The sequence below is a fragment of the Lipophrys pholis genome (genome assembly GCF_963383615.2).
Source record: "Lipophrys pholis genome assembly, chromosome: 1".
Lineage (NCBI taxonomy): Eukaryota > Metazoa > Chordata > Actinopteri > Blenniiformes > Blenniidae > Lipophrys > Lipophrys pholis.
The window spans coordinates 25,442,503-25,455,070 of NC_137635.1; positions in this window are offsets into that span (position 1 = coordinate 25,442,503).

Genomic DNA, 12,568 nt, shown 5'->3' on the forward strand with positions numbered 1-12,568 from the left:
GTACACCTGACATTAAAGCCCCGTTTCCACAGTGCCTCTTGGTACCGGTGTGGGTCCGGTGGTAACCGTTTGTTGTGCGTTTCCACTGACTCAGAACCGTTACCAACAGGACCCATTGGTAACCATTTCTCGCTACCCTTCGCTACCCCTCCGCTTGGGATACCAGGCGCAACCTGCCGGATATAAGGGGGAGGAGCTTCAACACTGCCGTCTGCTGATTGGTCCGTGACAAGCGCTATTCTACCGGCAAGCCCGCCATTTCAAAGCAGTTCTCCGGCAACAGTCAGAAAACAAGTGAAAAAATGGATCCATGGTCTACGGAAGAAGTGCATATTCTCCTCTCCACAATCGGAGAGGAAAACATTCAGAAAGAGCTAGACGGGGTGGTGAGGAATGAAAAAACCTTCAGGGTGGTGTCGGAGAGGATGGTTAGTCACAGCTTCAGTAGAAGCCCAGCACAATGCCGGGCAAAATTAAAAAAACTGCGGAGTGACTAACGCAAGGTAAAAGACCACAACAGCCGCAGCGGGGTCCAGAGGAGGCACTGGCGATGGGTGGATGCCATGGACCTCATTTATGGCCACAGACCGGCCAGTCAGGGCAGAGAAGCCGGTGTGGACAGCGCCACGGCCCTGCTGGAGTCACTGGTGGAGGGAGATGTTTTTAAACTCTGAACTGTGTTTACAATCACCACTGTTGCCATGTAATTATCCACAACTGAAATCCATCCGTGCTTTTTGTATCCACGCGAGGCGCGAGCCAGTTAGCTTTAGCACGCGGCTTAGCTAGTTAGCGTTAGCCCTAGTTATCGGCGCGGTCTGAACGTGTGGTTTGTTTACATTTCTGCAGGAGGAAGTGAGTGGATGGGTGAGGATTTCACCTCCCCTGGACCCAGTAGTGTGGAGGGGCGGTGCAGCACACCGTCACTCGCAACTCCATCACCATCGCCGTCATCAGCATCGCCACCAGCGTCACCACCTCGTCCAGGGGTTGGAAATGTGTCTTTCCAGCAGTGCCAGGGTAAGGAGTAGCTTTTACATGTTGTTATTGGAGTACTGGTATTCTGTTAACTAAAAGTATATACATGCACCATTACATTGAATACTGTGATAAATACCTAACAATGTACAGTACAAATGATGCAGAGTACTGATATATTTTCTGCTGTTTTTGCAGCTGGATGTTTCTATTATTATTTTCATGCTTAACATCACTCAACAACAGATTATGATAAAACAATTAAAGTGCAGAGCAGTGAGGGGATAGGCTCCACCCTGCCAGTGTCCTCCCACACATCCTTGTGACGTTTCAAGCTGCATATTCACCTAATTTCCTTGTTTACTTTTAACTCTGTTTTGTATTTGTTTTTTGTGCATTTACACTTCTGTGAAGTGTCCTTGAGTACTGTGAAAGGCGCTGCCAAATTAAATGTATTATTATATTGTTACTGTCCATTGCTTAACTTAAGTTCTTTCGCCGTTTGCTGTTTAGGCAGGAGGAGGCGGGAGCAGCAACACCACCACCTGACGGAGCTCCTGAGAGAGATGCGGGCCTCAGATGAACGGGAGGCACACCTCAACCTGGAGCTTCAGCGCCAGCAAATGGAGCAGCGAGAGCGTGCACGCCAGGAGGAGCTCCGGGTCCGCCAGAAGGAGAGGCAGGAGGAACGGCGCCAGCTGGCTCAGCAGAGCCAGCTATTTAATGAGACTTTCCTGCAGGGGGTGCCTTTGCTGGCACAGGCCCTGAGAGCCCAGCGTGGCACAGGGCCAAATGAATAGCTGGTTCAAATAAGTAAATAATAATATGTTCAAATAAATACTTTTTTCACACCCCATATGTGCATCTACTTGTTGGTCAACACTGTTGGACACACACTCTGACTGTGGAGTGAATTGAGCCGTATTTTGTGAGGAAAAAGTTTGGAATGAAAACTTGATTCAGATTATTTTTTCTGTCAGATGCTTTCAAAAAAACTTGGATTGGGTTGTTAGCAGTGAGCTTTCTGAATTGTTTGGCTTGTATATGGACAACAAGGGCGCAAAGATCAGTGTTGCAGATTTAATGAGGCCTGAAACAAGTAGAACAAGAAAAAAAAATCAATGGTAACTCAGGTAACAGAAACAGGTTTTTTAAACAACACACCAAACAGGTTCTTCAAATATATACAGCTCTATTTACAAACACTTCATGCATTTAGGAATTGCAGGACTCCCTCTCTCACATCCCTGCCTTCCTCATCTGCACCCTGTCTCAGTGCCACCACAGGTTCAGCTTCATCGCTTGCCTCCACAGTGTGGCTCCATCCGTTGCTGTTCTCCTCTCCATGAGTGTCACAAACATTGTGCAGAGCACAACACGCCAGCACCATGGATTTTACCAAGCTGATGTCACTGTCGTCCGCTTCAACAGGCAGCGCCACCTGCCTTTCAGCCTTCCAAAGGCGTTCTCCACCACCACCCGAGCTCTGGAGATCTTCCGGTGGTACACCTGCTGCCCTGCTGTCAGCCGCCCAGTGTCCGGGAAGGGTTTCATGAGCCAGCTCTGCAATGGGTAGGCGGAGTCACCCAGGATGTAGAAGCCTGCATCCACCCCGCCCATGTTGCTGGTGCATGCAGGGAAAAGGCAGCCACGGTCAACCAATCCCCAGAGGGTGGACAGTCTGAGGACACGCGCGTCGTGCAGACTGCCAGGCATCCCAGTGAACACACTCCAGAACAGACCCCTTCCATCCACAACTCCCTGAAGGATGGAAGTTTGATTGAAGTTATCGCAGTGGCAGTCCTGTGGTGCCAAAATGGGAATATGCGACCCATCTATTGCCCCAACACACTGCGGAAGCCCCCACCTGTTCTGGAAGTAGGCTGCCATTTCCTGCAGCTTCTCCTGGTCTGGAAATTTGATGTGCTTAGGAACCAGGAACTGACAAGCAGCGTCACAAAAGTCCTGCACACAGCGACACATGGTGGTCTGCTGACACCAAATAGATGGCCAATGCTGCGATAGTCAGCATTCGTTGCAAGTTTCCACACAGCTATGGAAACTCTTTTGGTAAGAGGGACACACACATGGAAGCTTGTGTCCCGCCTCTCCATCGCCGGACACACTCTCCCACACAGGTAGCGAAAGGTCTCTTCAGACATCCGGAAGTTCTGCACCCACTGTGTGCTTGTGAAGCAAGGCACTATCTTCTCCCAGCAGTCATTGCTTCGAGTGACAGCCCAGCTTGTAGGCCTGCGGCGGTGTTGTTGCAGCGCTGCCTGGATGACCTGGGAGACATAACAACACATTTATACACATTTAAACAGATTGATTTAAACATCAATCTATTTCTATTTTATTATATTGTATTTTTAACAGTTTTTCTAGTTTCTGCTATGTGTGCTTCTTTCTTTTTTACTATCCTGTTGTACCACTGCAAATTTCTCCACATGTGAGATAAATAAAGGATATCTTATCTTATCTTAATTAAAAGCCAGTGATATAAGAAAATTGGAAACACTTTTAAATTAATAAAAAAGCCTGGTATGAGGCTTCCCCTTTTCGGTAACACATAATCTGAAGAATTATGAATTACAGGTGAACTTTATCTCACAATAACTGTACAATAAACTTAAGTACAAATGGCTTCTGCAGCGGTAAAACAACTACTAGTAGTAACTATTGAAAAAACAACATTTTTATGAAGGTGACATTTTAATGGCTGATTAATCATGAGGTGCATTTTAGACATGTAATGGAGTAAAAACTACTTATAATCGCGGCCAAACGTCATGGGGTGAAAGTTAAAGTATGCTCTATATTTTCACTGAAGTAAAGTACATTTACCCGGTTGCGTCGCCTCTTTCTTCTCTCCCGCAGTCGTCTCTCCCCTTCCCATCTCTCCTCCTCCTCCCGTCTCTCCTCCTCGCGTCTCTCCTCCTCCCGTCTCTCCTCCTCGCGTCTCTCCTCCTCCCGTCTCTCCTGCTCAGGGCTGTCCTCCTCGGCGCTCTCCTCGTCTAAAGCCTGGAACCTGCTCTGCAAAACAGCCTGTCTCTTCTTTGCAAGGAAGCAAAAGGCCAGAAGAAAGAACACGACAATCTCAAAGTCCTCCATGTTTGTTCCTCGAGTTCTCCCGTGTTGACCGCTGCGTAATGGTGTCACATCCTGCGTGATTACGCTGCCGTTCATAACCCCGCCTACATTTCAAACCGTTCCCCGTGTTATGGAAACGCGTCACTGATACGGGTTTGGTTACGGATAGTCAACCCCCACCTGACCGGCACCGGTACCAAGGGGCACTGTGGAAACGGGGCTTAAGTAAGCTCTCTCCCTCCAGGGTCGGAGGGTAAGGAGGCACTGGGCAGACACCCTGACCACCTTGTGCCGGTGAGTGCTGGGGTCCCATTGCAGGCTGGTCACCCATACCTAAAGGGGGCGCAAGGTAAGAAGCCCGAGTGGTACAGCCATGGATGCCGAGGCCAGCCACCCCATGGGCAGAAGGATTAGGCCGTACTGCATGAGGCTGCCGCGCTAGAAATGCCGTAGAAGGCCCAAGATGGTGAAGAGCTGCTCTGGAGAGAGGGAAGCTCGCATTAATGAGGAATCCAGCACCAGCCTTAAATAAAAGTTTGCTGTTGGCATAATTCACCTTGAGGCCTAGATTGCCCACGTGACTGAGGAGAGCCACACTGTCCCTTAATGCCTGCTCCCATGTTGGGGAAATAACAAGCCAGTCGTCCAGATAGGGGAGTATCGTTACTCTGCTTGCCTGTAACGGTGACAGAGCAGCTGCCACACACCGGGTAAGTATACGTGGGGCCAGGGAGAGCCCAAATGGCAGAACCCTAAACTGATAAACCTCGTCCATGAACATCAAACGAAGAAACTGTCTGTGACGAGGGGCAATGGGAACGTGAAAGTATGCGTCTTTCTGATCCACTGTCACCAACCTCACCTTAGTTTATTTAAGAGGAGACTAAAAACCTTCCTCTTTGATAGAGCTTCTCATTAGGAATAAAATAGGAGCACTAAGTTGAGCTGCTCTAGGCCTAGACTGCTGAGGGGATTTCCACTCTCCCGTTAAAGGGAGGAACTCTACATTTGGAGCTTCTGTTTCTTGTCTTTCTTTCTTTCTTTCTGTGTAACAACATTACTGGAGCCACCAGATACTGCCGCCGTCTGTTTTTCTCCCTGACAGGAGGGGAGCAGGATCCAGGGGATCAGACCCAAGACTCCCAGAGTGGAGTTACCACGGTCCTACTACCCGACCCCACCACAGCACCGGGACCCCACCGCAACGGCACGGCCCTTAAACTCCAGACTGAGATTGGTTCATCATCAGACCAACGCTCATCATAGACTTTTCTTAGTATTTGTACTTATCTGGCCTGTCTGCCACCCTCTCTCTCCCTGTCCTATCCCATGTACTTCTCCCCCCAACCGGTCAAGGCGGATGGCCGCCCTTCCAGAGTCTAGGGTCCGCCCCACGGTTTCTTCCTGAAGAGGGAGTTCTTATGAACTTCTCTCCATGCGAGGGAGTTTCTGCTGGCCACTGTTGCTTGTTCCATCTGCTGCTCTGGAAGGTTTAGTTGGGTTCTGTTGTACTCTATCATTGTAAGAGGCTCTGAGATGTTTGTTGATGTGATTTAGCGCTTTACAAATAAAATTGAATTGAATTGAATTGAACCAGTCTCCTGCTGAGACAGTTTGAAGAACGTCTGCCACACGCAGCACATGGAAGGGGAGAACGTTGAGAAACCGGTTCAGCCCCCTTAGATCCAGGACTGGGAAAAATCCGCCCCCTTTCATGGGCACCAGAAAGTAAGTGGAGTAAAACCCGCTGAGGTAAGCCTCCGGTTTTAATCGCTCAATGGCACCCCTTCCGAGAAGGGTGGCCACCTTGTGACTTAGCACGAGGGATTTCACGAGATCTCTGACCACAGTGCGTTTGATCCCGCTGAAGGTAGGGGGCTGGCGTCGGAACTGTAACGTGTAACCCTTGGATAGCGTGGACACCACCCAAGGGTCTGTGGTCTGCTCCTCCCAGCTGTTGAGTTGCTCCTGGGAAAAGCGTCCGACGACCGGCCCCTGAGGTTCAGGTTCCGACTTGGTCCAGAATCCCTAGGCCCCTGGGAATATGGACTCGCTGCTGCATGGTGTTGCCGAATACCCGGCACCGTGACCTGCGGGCACCTGGACTGCCAGGATGGGCAAGCGAACAGCCGTGGGTGACCTGCCCATGCTGCTGCCCAATGTCCCTGCCTAGGAGGGGCAGTGGGTGCCTGGTGCAGACTGCAGAACTGCTGCCTTGCTTGGCCAACCTGCAGGCTATGCTCCAAGGCCTGCAATGCCGCTGGGCCAAATGTCTAGCCTGGTACAACCGGAGGAGGAGAACGTAGTGTTCTGCGGCATGACTCGATAGAGGGGACTGTGCCAGCCAGACCTGGCGACAAGTTAAAGTTATCGTTGACATCAACCTGCCCAACTATCTGGTCATAAATCTGAATGTCTGCAGGGAAGCATCACTGAGGGACTGGGCCAAAGGCACCGCCCCGGAGTCCTGCGGAGTCCTCCCCCGAGTACGTGACAGAGCCAGTACCAGCTGTGACAGCGAATTACCCAGACGTCCCATACGGGCAGCAATGTTATAACTGCGGGTCAACAAATCGCCTGTCAATCTGCATTGAGGCCGGGGGCAGCGTGCATCTGGTCTCACGGCCTCATCCGGCGAAACTATCAGTGCTGCAATGGCAGGCTCAACTGGAGCTAGCTGTTCTAACCCATAGCTGCCAGCATCGTGCATGGCTGCCAGAGCTCTGCCATCACTTTGTGTGATGGGAGAGAACCCTCAAGTCCGGCCAGCATCTGCGGAGCTCCGCAATGTGGGGGTCAGAGGGAGGCACCACAAAGGTCGGGGGGGTGGGGGTCTGCCTGAAGAAAGCATTCACCGTTCGATTCGGGACAGGAGCCTCATCCACCCCCAGGCGCACCCAGGCTGTGCGCATTGCGGGCTGCACAGTGCCATGGCTAGACACTGATCCTATGGAGGAGGTCCTACTAGAACCCTCTGTAAGGGCATGAGAAGCCTGTGAGGCAACCTCATCCTGCCCATCCTCGCCAGTATCACCAAATAGGGTACTGGATGCTGCTGTGGATAGCGCATCCTCTTCCTGGAGGTGGGATGGCCCCGAGATGGGGTTAACCATGAAGTCTGGCGCCCTGGGTTCTGTGTGCAGGCCAAAAAAGATGGCCTTAATGTGCGCAAGCTTGGTGGTGAGAGCATCCACCTTGTTAGCCAGAGCGTCGGCCTTCCTCCCCGGAGGATCGCCTGACACCGTGGCGGCGTGCTTGCCAGCAGCTCGACCTGAAGATGGCAGGTCCATTGTGCCCTCTGCTTCAGCCAACCTGGAGAGTCGCAGAGCATAAGGCATAAAACTGCAGTTCATGTACGGATTATCGGAAGCCCCCTCTTTTAGGTGGTCAATGCCAAGACAAGCAGGACACCGATCATGACCATCATCTGCCTGAAGGGGGGCCATGCAAGAGACACACATATGGCAGTCCATCCCAATTATTAGTCGTAATAATATTAAGAACTATTAATAAGATTACTTATAGATATATCAGTAATTATTAACTTAATCATATTAATAAGTAGTTATATTAATAACTATTATTAATTTACCCGCTGACAAGGAGGTGTGAGTGAGAAACTGCACACATCGTCCTTTAAAGTTTTTTATTTTTTTTACTTCAGTGGCTTCGATGTAGAAGCTTGACTCAGGCTTGCGAGTACACCGGCCAAGAGTAATCACTATATGCCCAGTGAATCTGACTGGAGCAACCCTGACAGAACCACAGTGCACACACTGCTGCTAGCGAGGGAGAGAGATAGAGAGAGAGAGCCTAGCACTGCGGCGAACGCAGCCGTTCTCTCACTATTTTTTATATGTTTATTTATTAAAGCTGCATACAAGCTGCGACAGCGAGCCAGGAGACCGCGTCGGCCCCACACACCAGCGAAATCCACCGGTCAGGTAATCACTCAGCAACACAGCAGAGTAACCTTAGCTGTTTAATACACAGAGGAGAGACAGCGGCGTAGCCGCGGAGCTACCGAGGCTAAGTTAGCACACAATCACAAGGCGATCCCGCCGATGATAATACGTGCGCAGCACTCACCACCTCCGGCAGCCCCCGGTAACTGGTTACCGTAGTCAAGCGGCGCTCTCACCTGCCACACCTGGACTGTGGTATCCCTGCCACACTTGAAAAAGGGAAAACAGCGAGTCGCAGCTTCCAGCGGACGAGAATACTTGCGGCGCCAACCTTAAGGTTATGAAGCTACAAGCGATGAGCTGTGAATAGCAAACACCGACCTGCTGTCGTAACCGCAATCGCGAGAAGATAGAAAGAGAAGATAGAAAGGAACAGATCATCTGATGACGCCGGTAGATACAGTCATCCAGGGGTCACGGGTGACTTTGATATAATTTACTCGACCTGCGCATGCGCAAGATGGAACATCCAGTGCTAAAAGTACCGTCTCTAGCGGTCTGGAAGGATGAAATAGAACCTCTGTTTGCTCCTCACCCACCGTCCACACTGAGTGAAGCCTACAGAAGCCCGTAGGCTGAGCCTCACCACTACTACAGCTCTAGAAACCTGCTGGGCCCAAACACTGCTTACTGTAAGCTCTGCTCTCTAAAAGTACAATGTTCTCTGAAAGTTCTAGTTTTTTCTTCTTCTTTTTCTTTTAGCCATAGACATCAATGTGTGATTCTTCTGTCCAGACGGTCATTTGTCCATCCCTTGAGTCGGCCTTCCCGTGTCCTATTGGACTTCACCATAAGGGGGAGCTGTGCCCAGCCAGATTGGAACCCACGGTCCGAGAGGCTGCCAGTGGGGAATCCAAGATGGCCGACAATATGTCTGCTTCCTTGTGATCGCCGCCACATTGTTCCGTCATTTTGTTCCGAATCACCACTACAGCGCCACTGTCGGTGGGAGGCAAGAGTACATGATCTGCAGTGTGACCGTACTTCTCCAAAATTGAAACCCCGCTAGTGCAATATCAAATAACGGCAGCGTATGGGCGTCGTCATACTTGTTTGTGGTTGTCAACATACTTGTATGTGGTCGCCACCAACAGGCAGAATGACGTCAGTGGCTAAAGTTACGTCATGGCTACATGGTTCATGTTCAGTTCTGGGAAGTACAAGTACACTGGAAGGTACATCCAGGTAGATTTTATCTGAATAAAGCTCAGAGAGTATTTATAAGGTCCAGAGCCAAGTGGATTGAGGAAGGAGAAAAAAACCATCATATTCCACATTCAATTTATAAAACCGCCTAGAAAGAAAAGATTCACTCTCATGATGAATGGGGAAGAATGAATGGTGACGGAGCTCCTCACCCTATCTCTAAGGGTGCGCCCAGCCACCCTACGGAGGAAACTCATTTCAGCCGCTTGAATCCAGGATCTCCTTCTTTCAGTCATGACCCAAAGCTCATGACCATAGGTGAGGGGAGGAACGAAGATCAACTGGCTCATGACCATAGGTGAGGGGAGGAAGGAAGATGGAGCAGTAAATCCAGAGCCTCGCCTTTTGGCTTCGCTCCTTCTTCACCACGACAGAATGATACAGCGACCGCATAACTGCAGACGCTGCACCGATCCGCCTGTCGAGCTCACGCTCTATCTTCCCCCCACTCCTGAACAAGACCCCGAGATACTTGAACTCCTCCATTTGGGACAAGGGCTCTCCACCGACCTGAAGGAGGCAAGCCACCTTTTTCCAGTCGAGAACCATGGCCTCGGATTTAGAGGTGAGGATCCTCATCCCAGTTGTGTCACACTTGGCTGCGAACCGCGCCAGTGCACGCTGAAGGTCCAGGTTTGATGAGGCCACCAGGACCACATCGTCTGCAAAAAGCAGAGACGAGATCCTGTGGTCCCAAAACCAGACCCCCTCCGGTCCCTGGCTGTGCCTAGAAATTCTGTCCATAAAAGTTATGAACAGAACCGATGACAAAGGACAGCCCTGCCGGAGGCCAACGTGCACTGGGAACAGGTCCGACTTACTGCCGGCAATGCGAACCAAACTCCTGCTCCGGGTGTCCAGGGACCGGACAGCCCTTAGCAAAGGGTCCTGGACTCCATACTCCCGGAGCACCCCCCACAGGACGTCCCGAGGGACACGGTCGAACGCCTTCTCCAGGTCCACAAAACATATGAGGACTGATTGGGGAACTCCCATGAACCCTCGAGCACCCGGTCGAGAGTATAGAGCTGGTCCAGTGTTCTGCGACCTGGACGAAAACCGCATTGTTCCTCTTGGAACCGAGGTTCTCTTCTTATTCTAAACAAAATTCTGAATTACTTTAAATCATTTATTACTGTAAATTATGAAGCCTTTAGAAATGTTTGTGAGGAGGATTTAAAATTGAAGTATCATCAGTATCAGCATCAGTATCAGTACAAACATGAAAAGAAATGAAAACGTTGCTATTTGAGGTAATCATGTATGACTGGAAAGGAATTATTGACAACGAAACAAGGTAGAATTATTTCAGACATCCTGAAATAATGGTTTATGCTTTTATTCTATTTGTCATGTTTCCTTACCTTCAGGACAAAATAAGAAAAGTGTCTCCTCTAACTCCACTCTGCTCTATTCTAAATTCTGCTTTACATTTACATTTCACTTCACTGCACCTGTCATTTTATATCCCAACTTGTTGGTGAGCTATATAACAGAAGTTTATTCTGTTTTATACTTCCTGCGTACATGATTGATAAAGTTGTCTAACTCTGCTACAGCTGTGACCTCAGTGAAGCTCAGGGTCAGAGGTCAGAGGTCAGCTGTAACCACAGTGAAGCTCAGGGTCAGAGGTCAGCTGTAACCACAGTGAAGCTCAGGGTCAGAGGTCAGAGGTCAGCTGTAACAACAGTGAAGCTCAGGGTCAGAGGTCAGCTGTAACCACAGTGAAGCTCAGGGTCAGAGGTCAGAGGTCAGCTGTAACCACAGTGAAGCTCAGGGTCAGAGGTCAGAGGTCAGCTGTAACAACAGTGAAGCTCAGGGTCAGAGGTCAGCTGTAACCACAGTGAAGCTCAGGGTCAGAGGTCAGCTGTAACCACAGTGAAGCTCAGGGTCAGAGGTCAGCTGTAACCACAGTGAAGCTCAGGGTCAGAGGTCAGCTACTAAACTGATCTGCCTCCTTCATTCATCCAGTGACAATGTGGCTGCATGAAGAAAACAAGGACAGAATGGAGATTTACTGGTTTGTTATGGGGATGGGGGGAGAGGTGGGGGAGGTACTATTGGGAACACTTTAACTAATACTTATGACAACTTTAAAAGCATAAAACATCATAAATATGTATAGTTTCTTTATTATATATACATTCACAGGGTACTTTATAGAGATAACAATCAATGATCAAGCAGATGAGAGATGTGAAGTATGGAGACTGTGAAAGGAAGAGTCCTTCAGAAGAGACTTCAGAGAGTTAGACTTCAGGTGGAGGCGTGGCGGATGAGAGGGGGGGGAGAGGGAAGTGAGAGAGGAGGGACAGAGGAGTGAGGAGAGGACAGACAGATAGATAAGAGAGAGATCCACTCTGTGACTGATGACTGATCAGGAGGAGGCTTCAATCCACCTTCAGCTCCACTGTCATGTCCGGTTGGTTCCCTGTGAGAGCATGTTAGAACTTTCTCCTCTGGCTATGATGACCTCTGCCTCAGGCCTTGTAGGACCTTCATCAGGATGTTGATGAGGATCTGAAAAACATTGACAAAGTGCAGGTAGAGAGGTTTACAAAGACACACAGTATTGAGCACTCTACTTCTATGATGTCCTCCATTCCATTGATCATCTTACTTCTGGGAGCAAAACATCAAAAGGTAACGGACGAGTCTCTGGTCTTCCTTCTGGATTCCTGTGACTTCCTCCATCTCCTTCAGCATCTCCAACATCTGCTGCAATACAGAGGAAGACAAGTAAACAAATCCAGCTTATGTTAGGTAAAAACTCTCAAACTTGATAGATGAGATGTTTTCTTACCTGCTGGTCACTGAAAGGAAACATCCTCAGTTTGAGCTGCTGCTTCAGGGAAAGTGATGCTGACGGCATCTTCCAGAGGTTTATTCTGTCTGAACAGACCCTCGACTCCATGACATCATCATGTAAGATCTGAAGACAAAGAGCAAAGAGAGAAGATATAGCAGCTCTAGAGAATAGACCCACTAACAGCACAGTTAGTTTCACTCACCTTGATCTGCTCTCTGGAGAATACAGTCAGGATCTCCCCCCTTCTACTCCTCAATCATCCTGCAGATTAAAATCTGTTGTTAAACCAATAAAAAGATGCAGCAGCAGCAAAGTTACTTTGATTAAAGTCAAACTCTCTGGGAATTATTGTTCCTGTCATTTAACAAGATTAATCAGCCAACTGGAGACAAGATGTAGGGTCAGTTGATGTTTTACTTTGACAATGTGATCATCAAACAATGGTTGATGGTTCAAACCCCTTTAGGAATGTAGTGATGTCATTTAAAGACACAGCGTCCAACACAAAGAGTCCAGA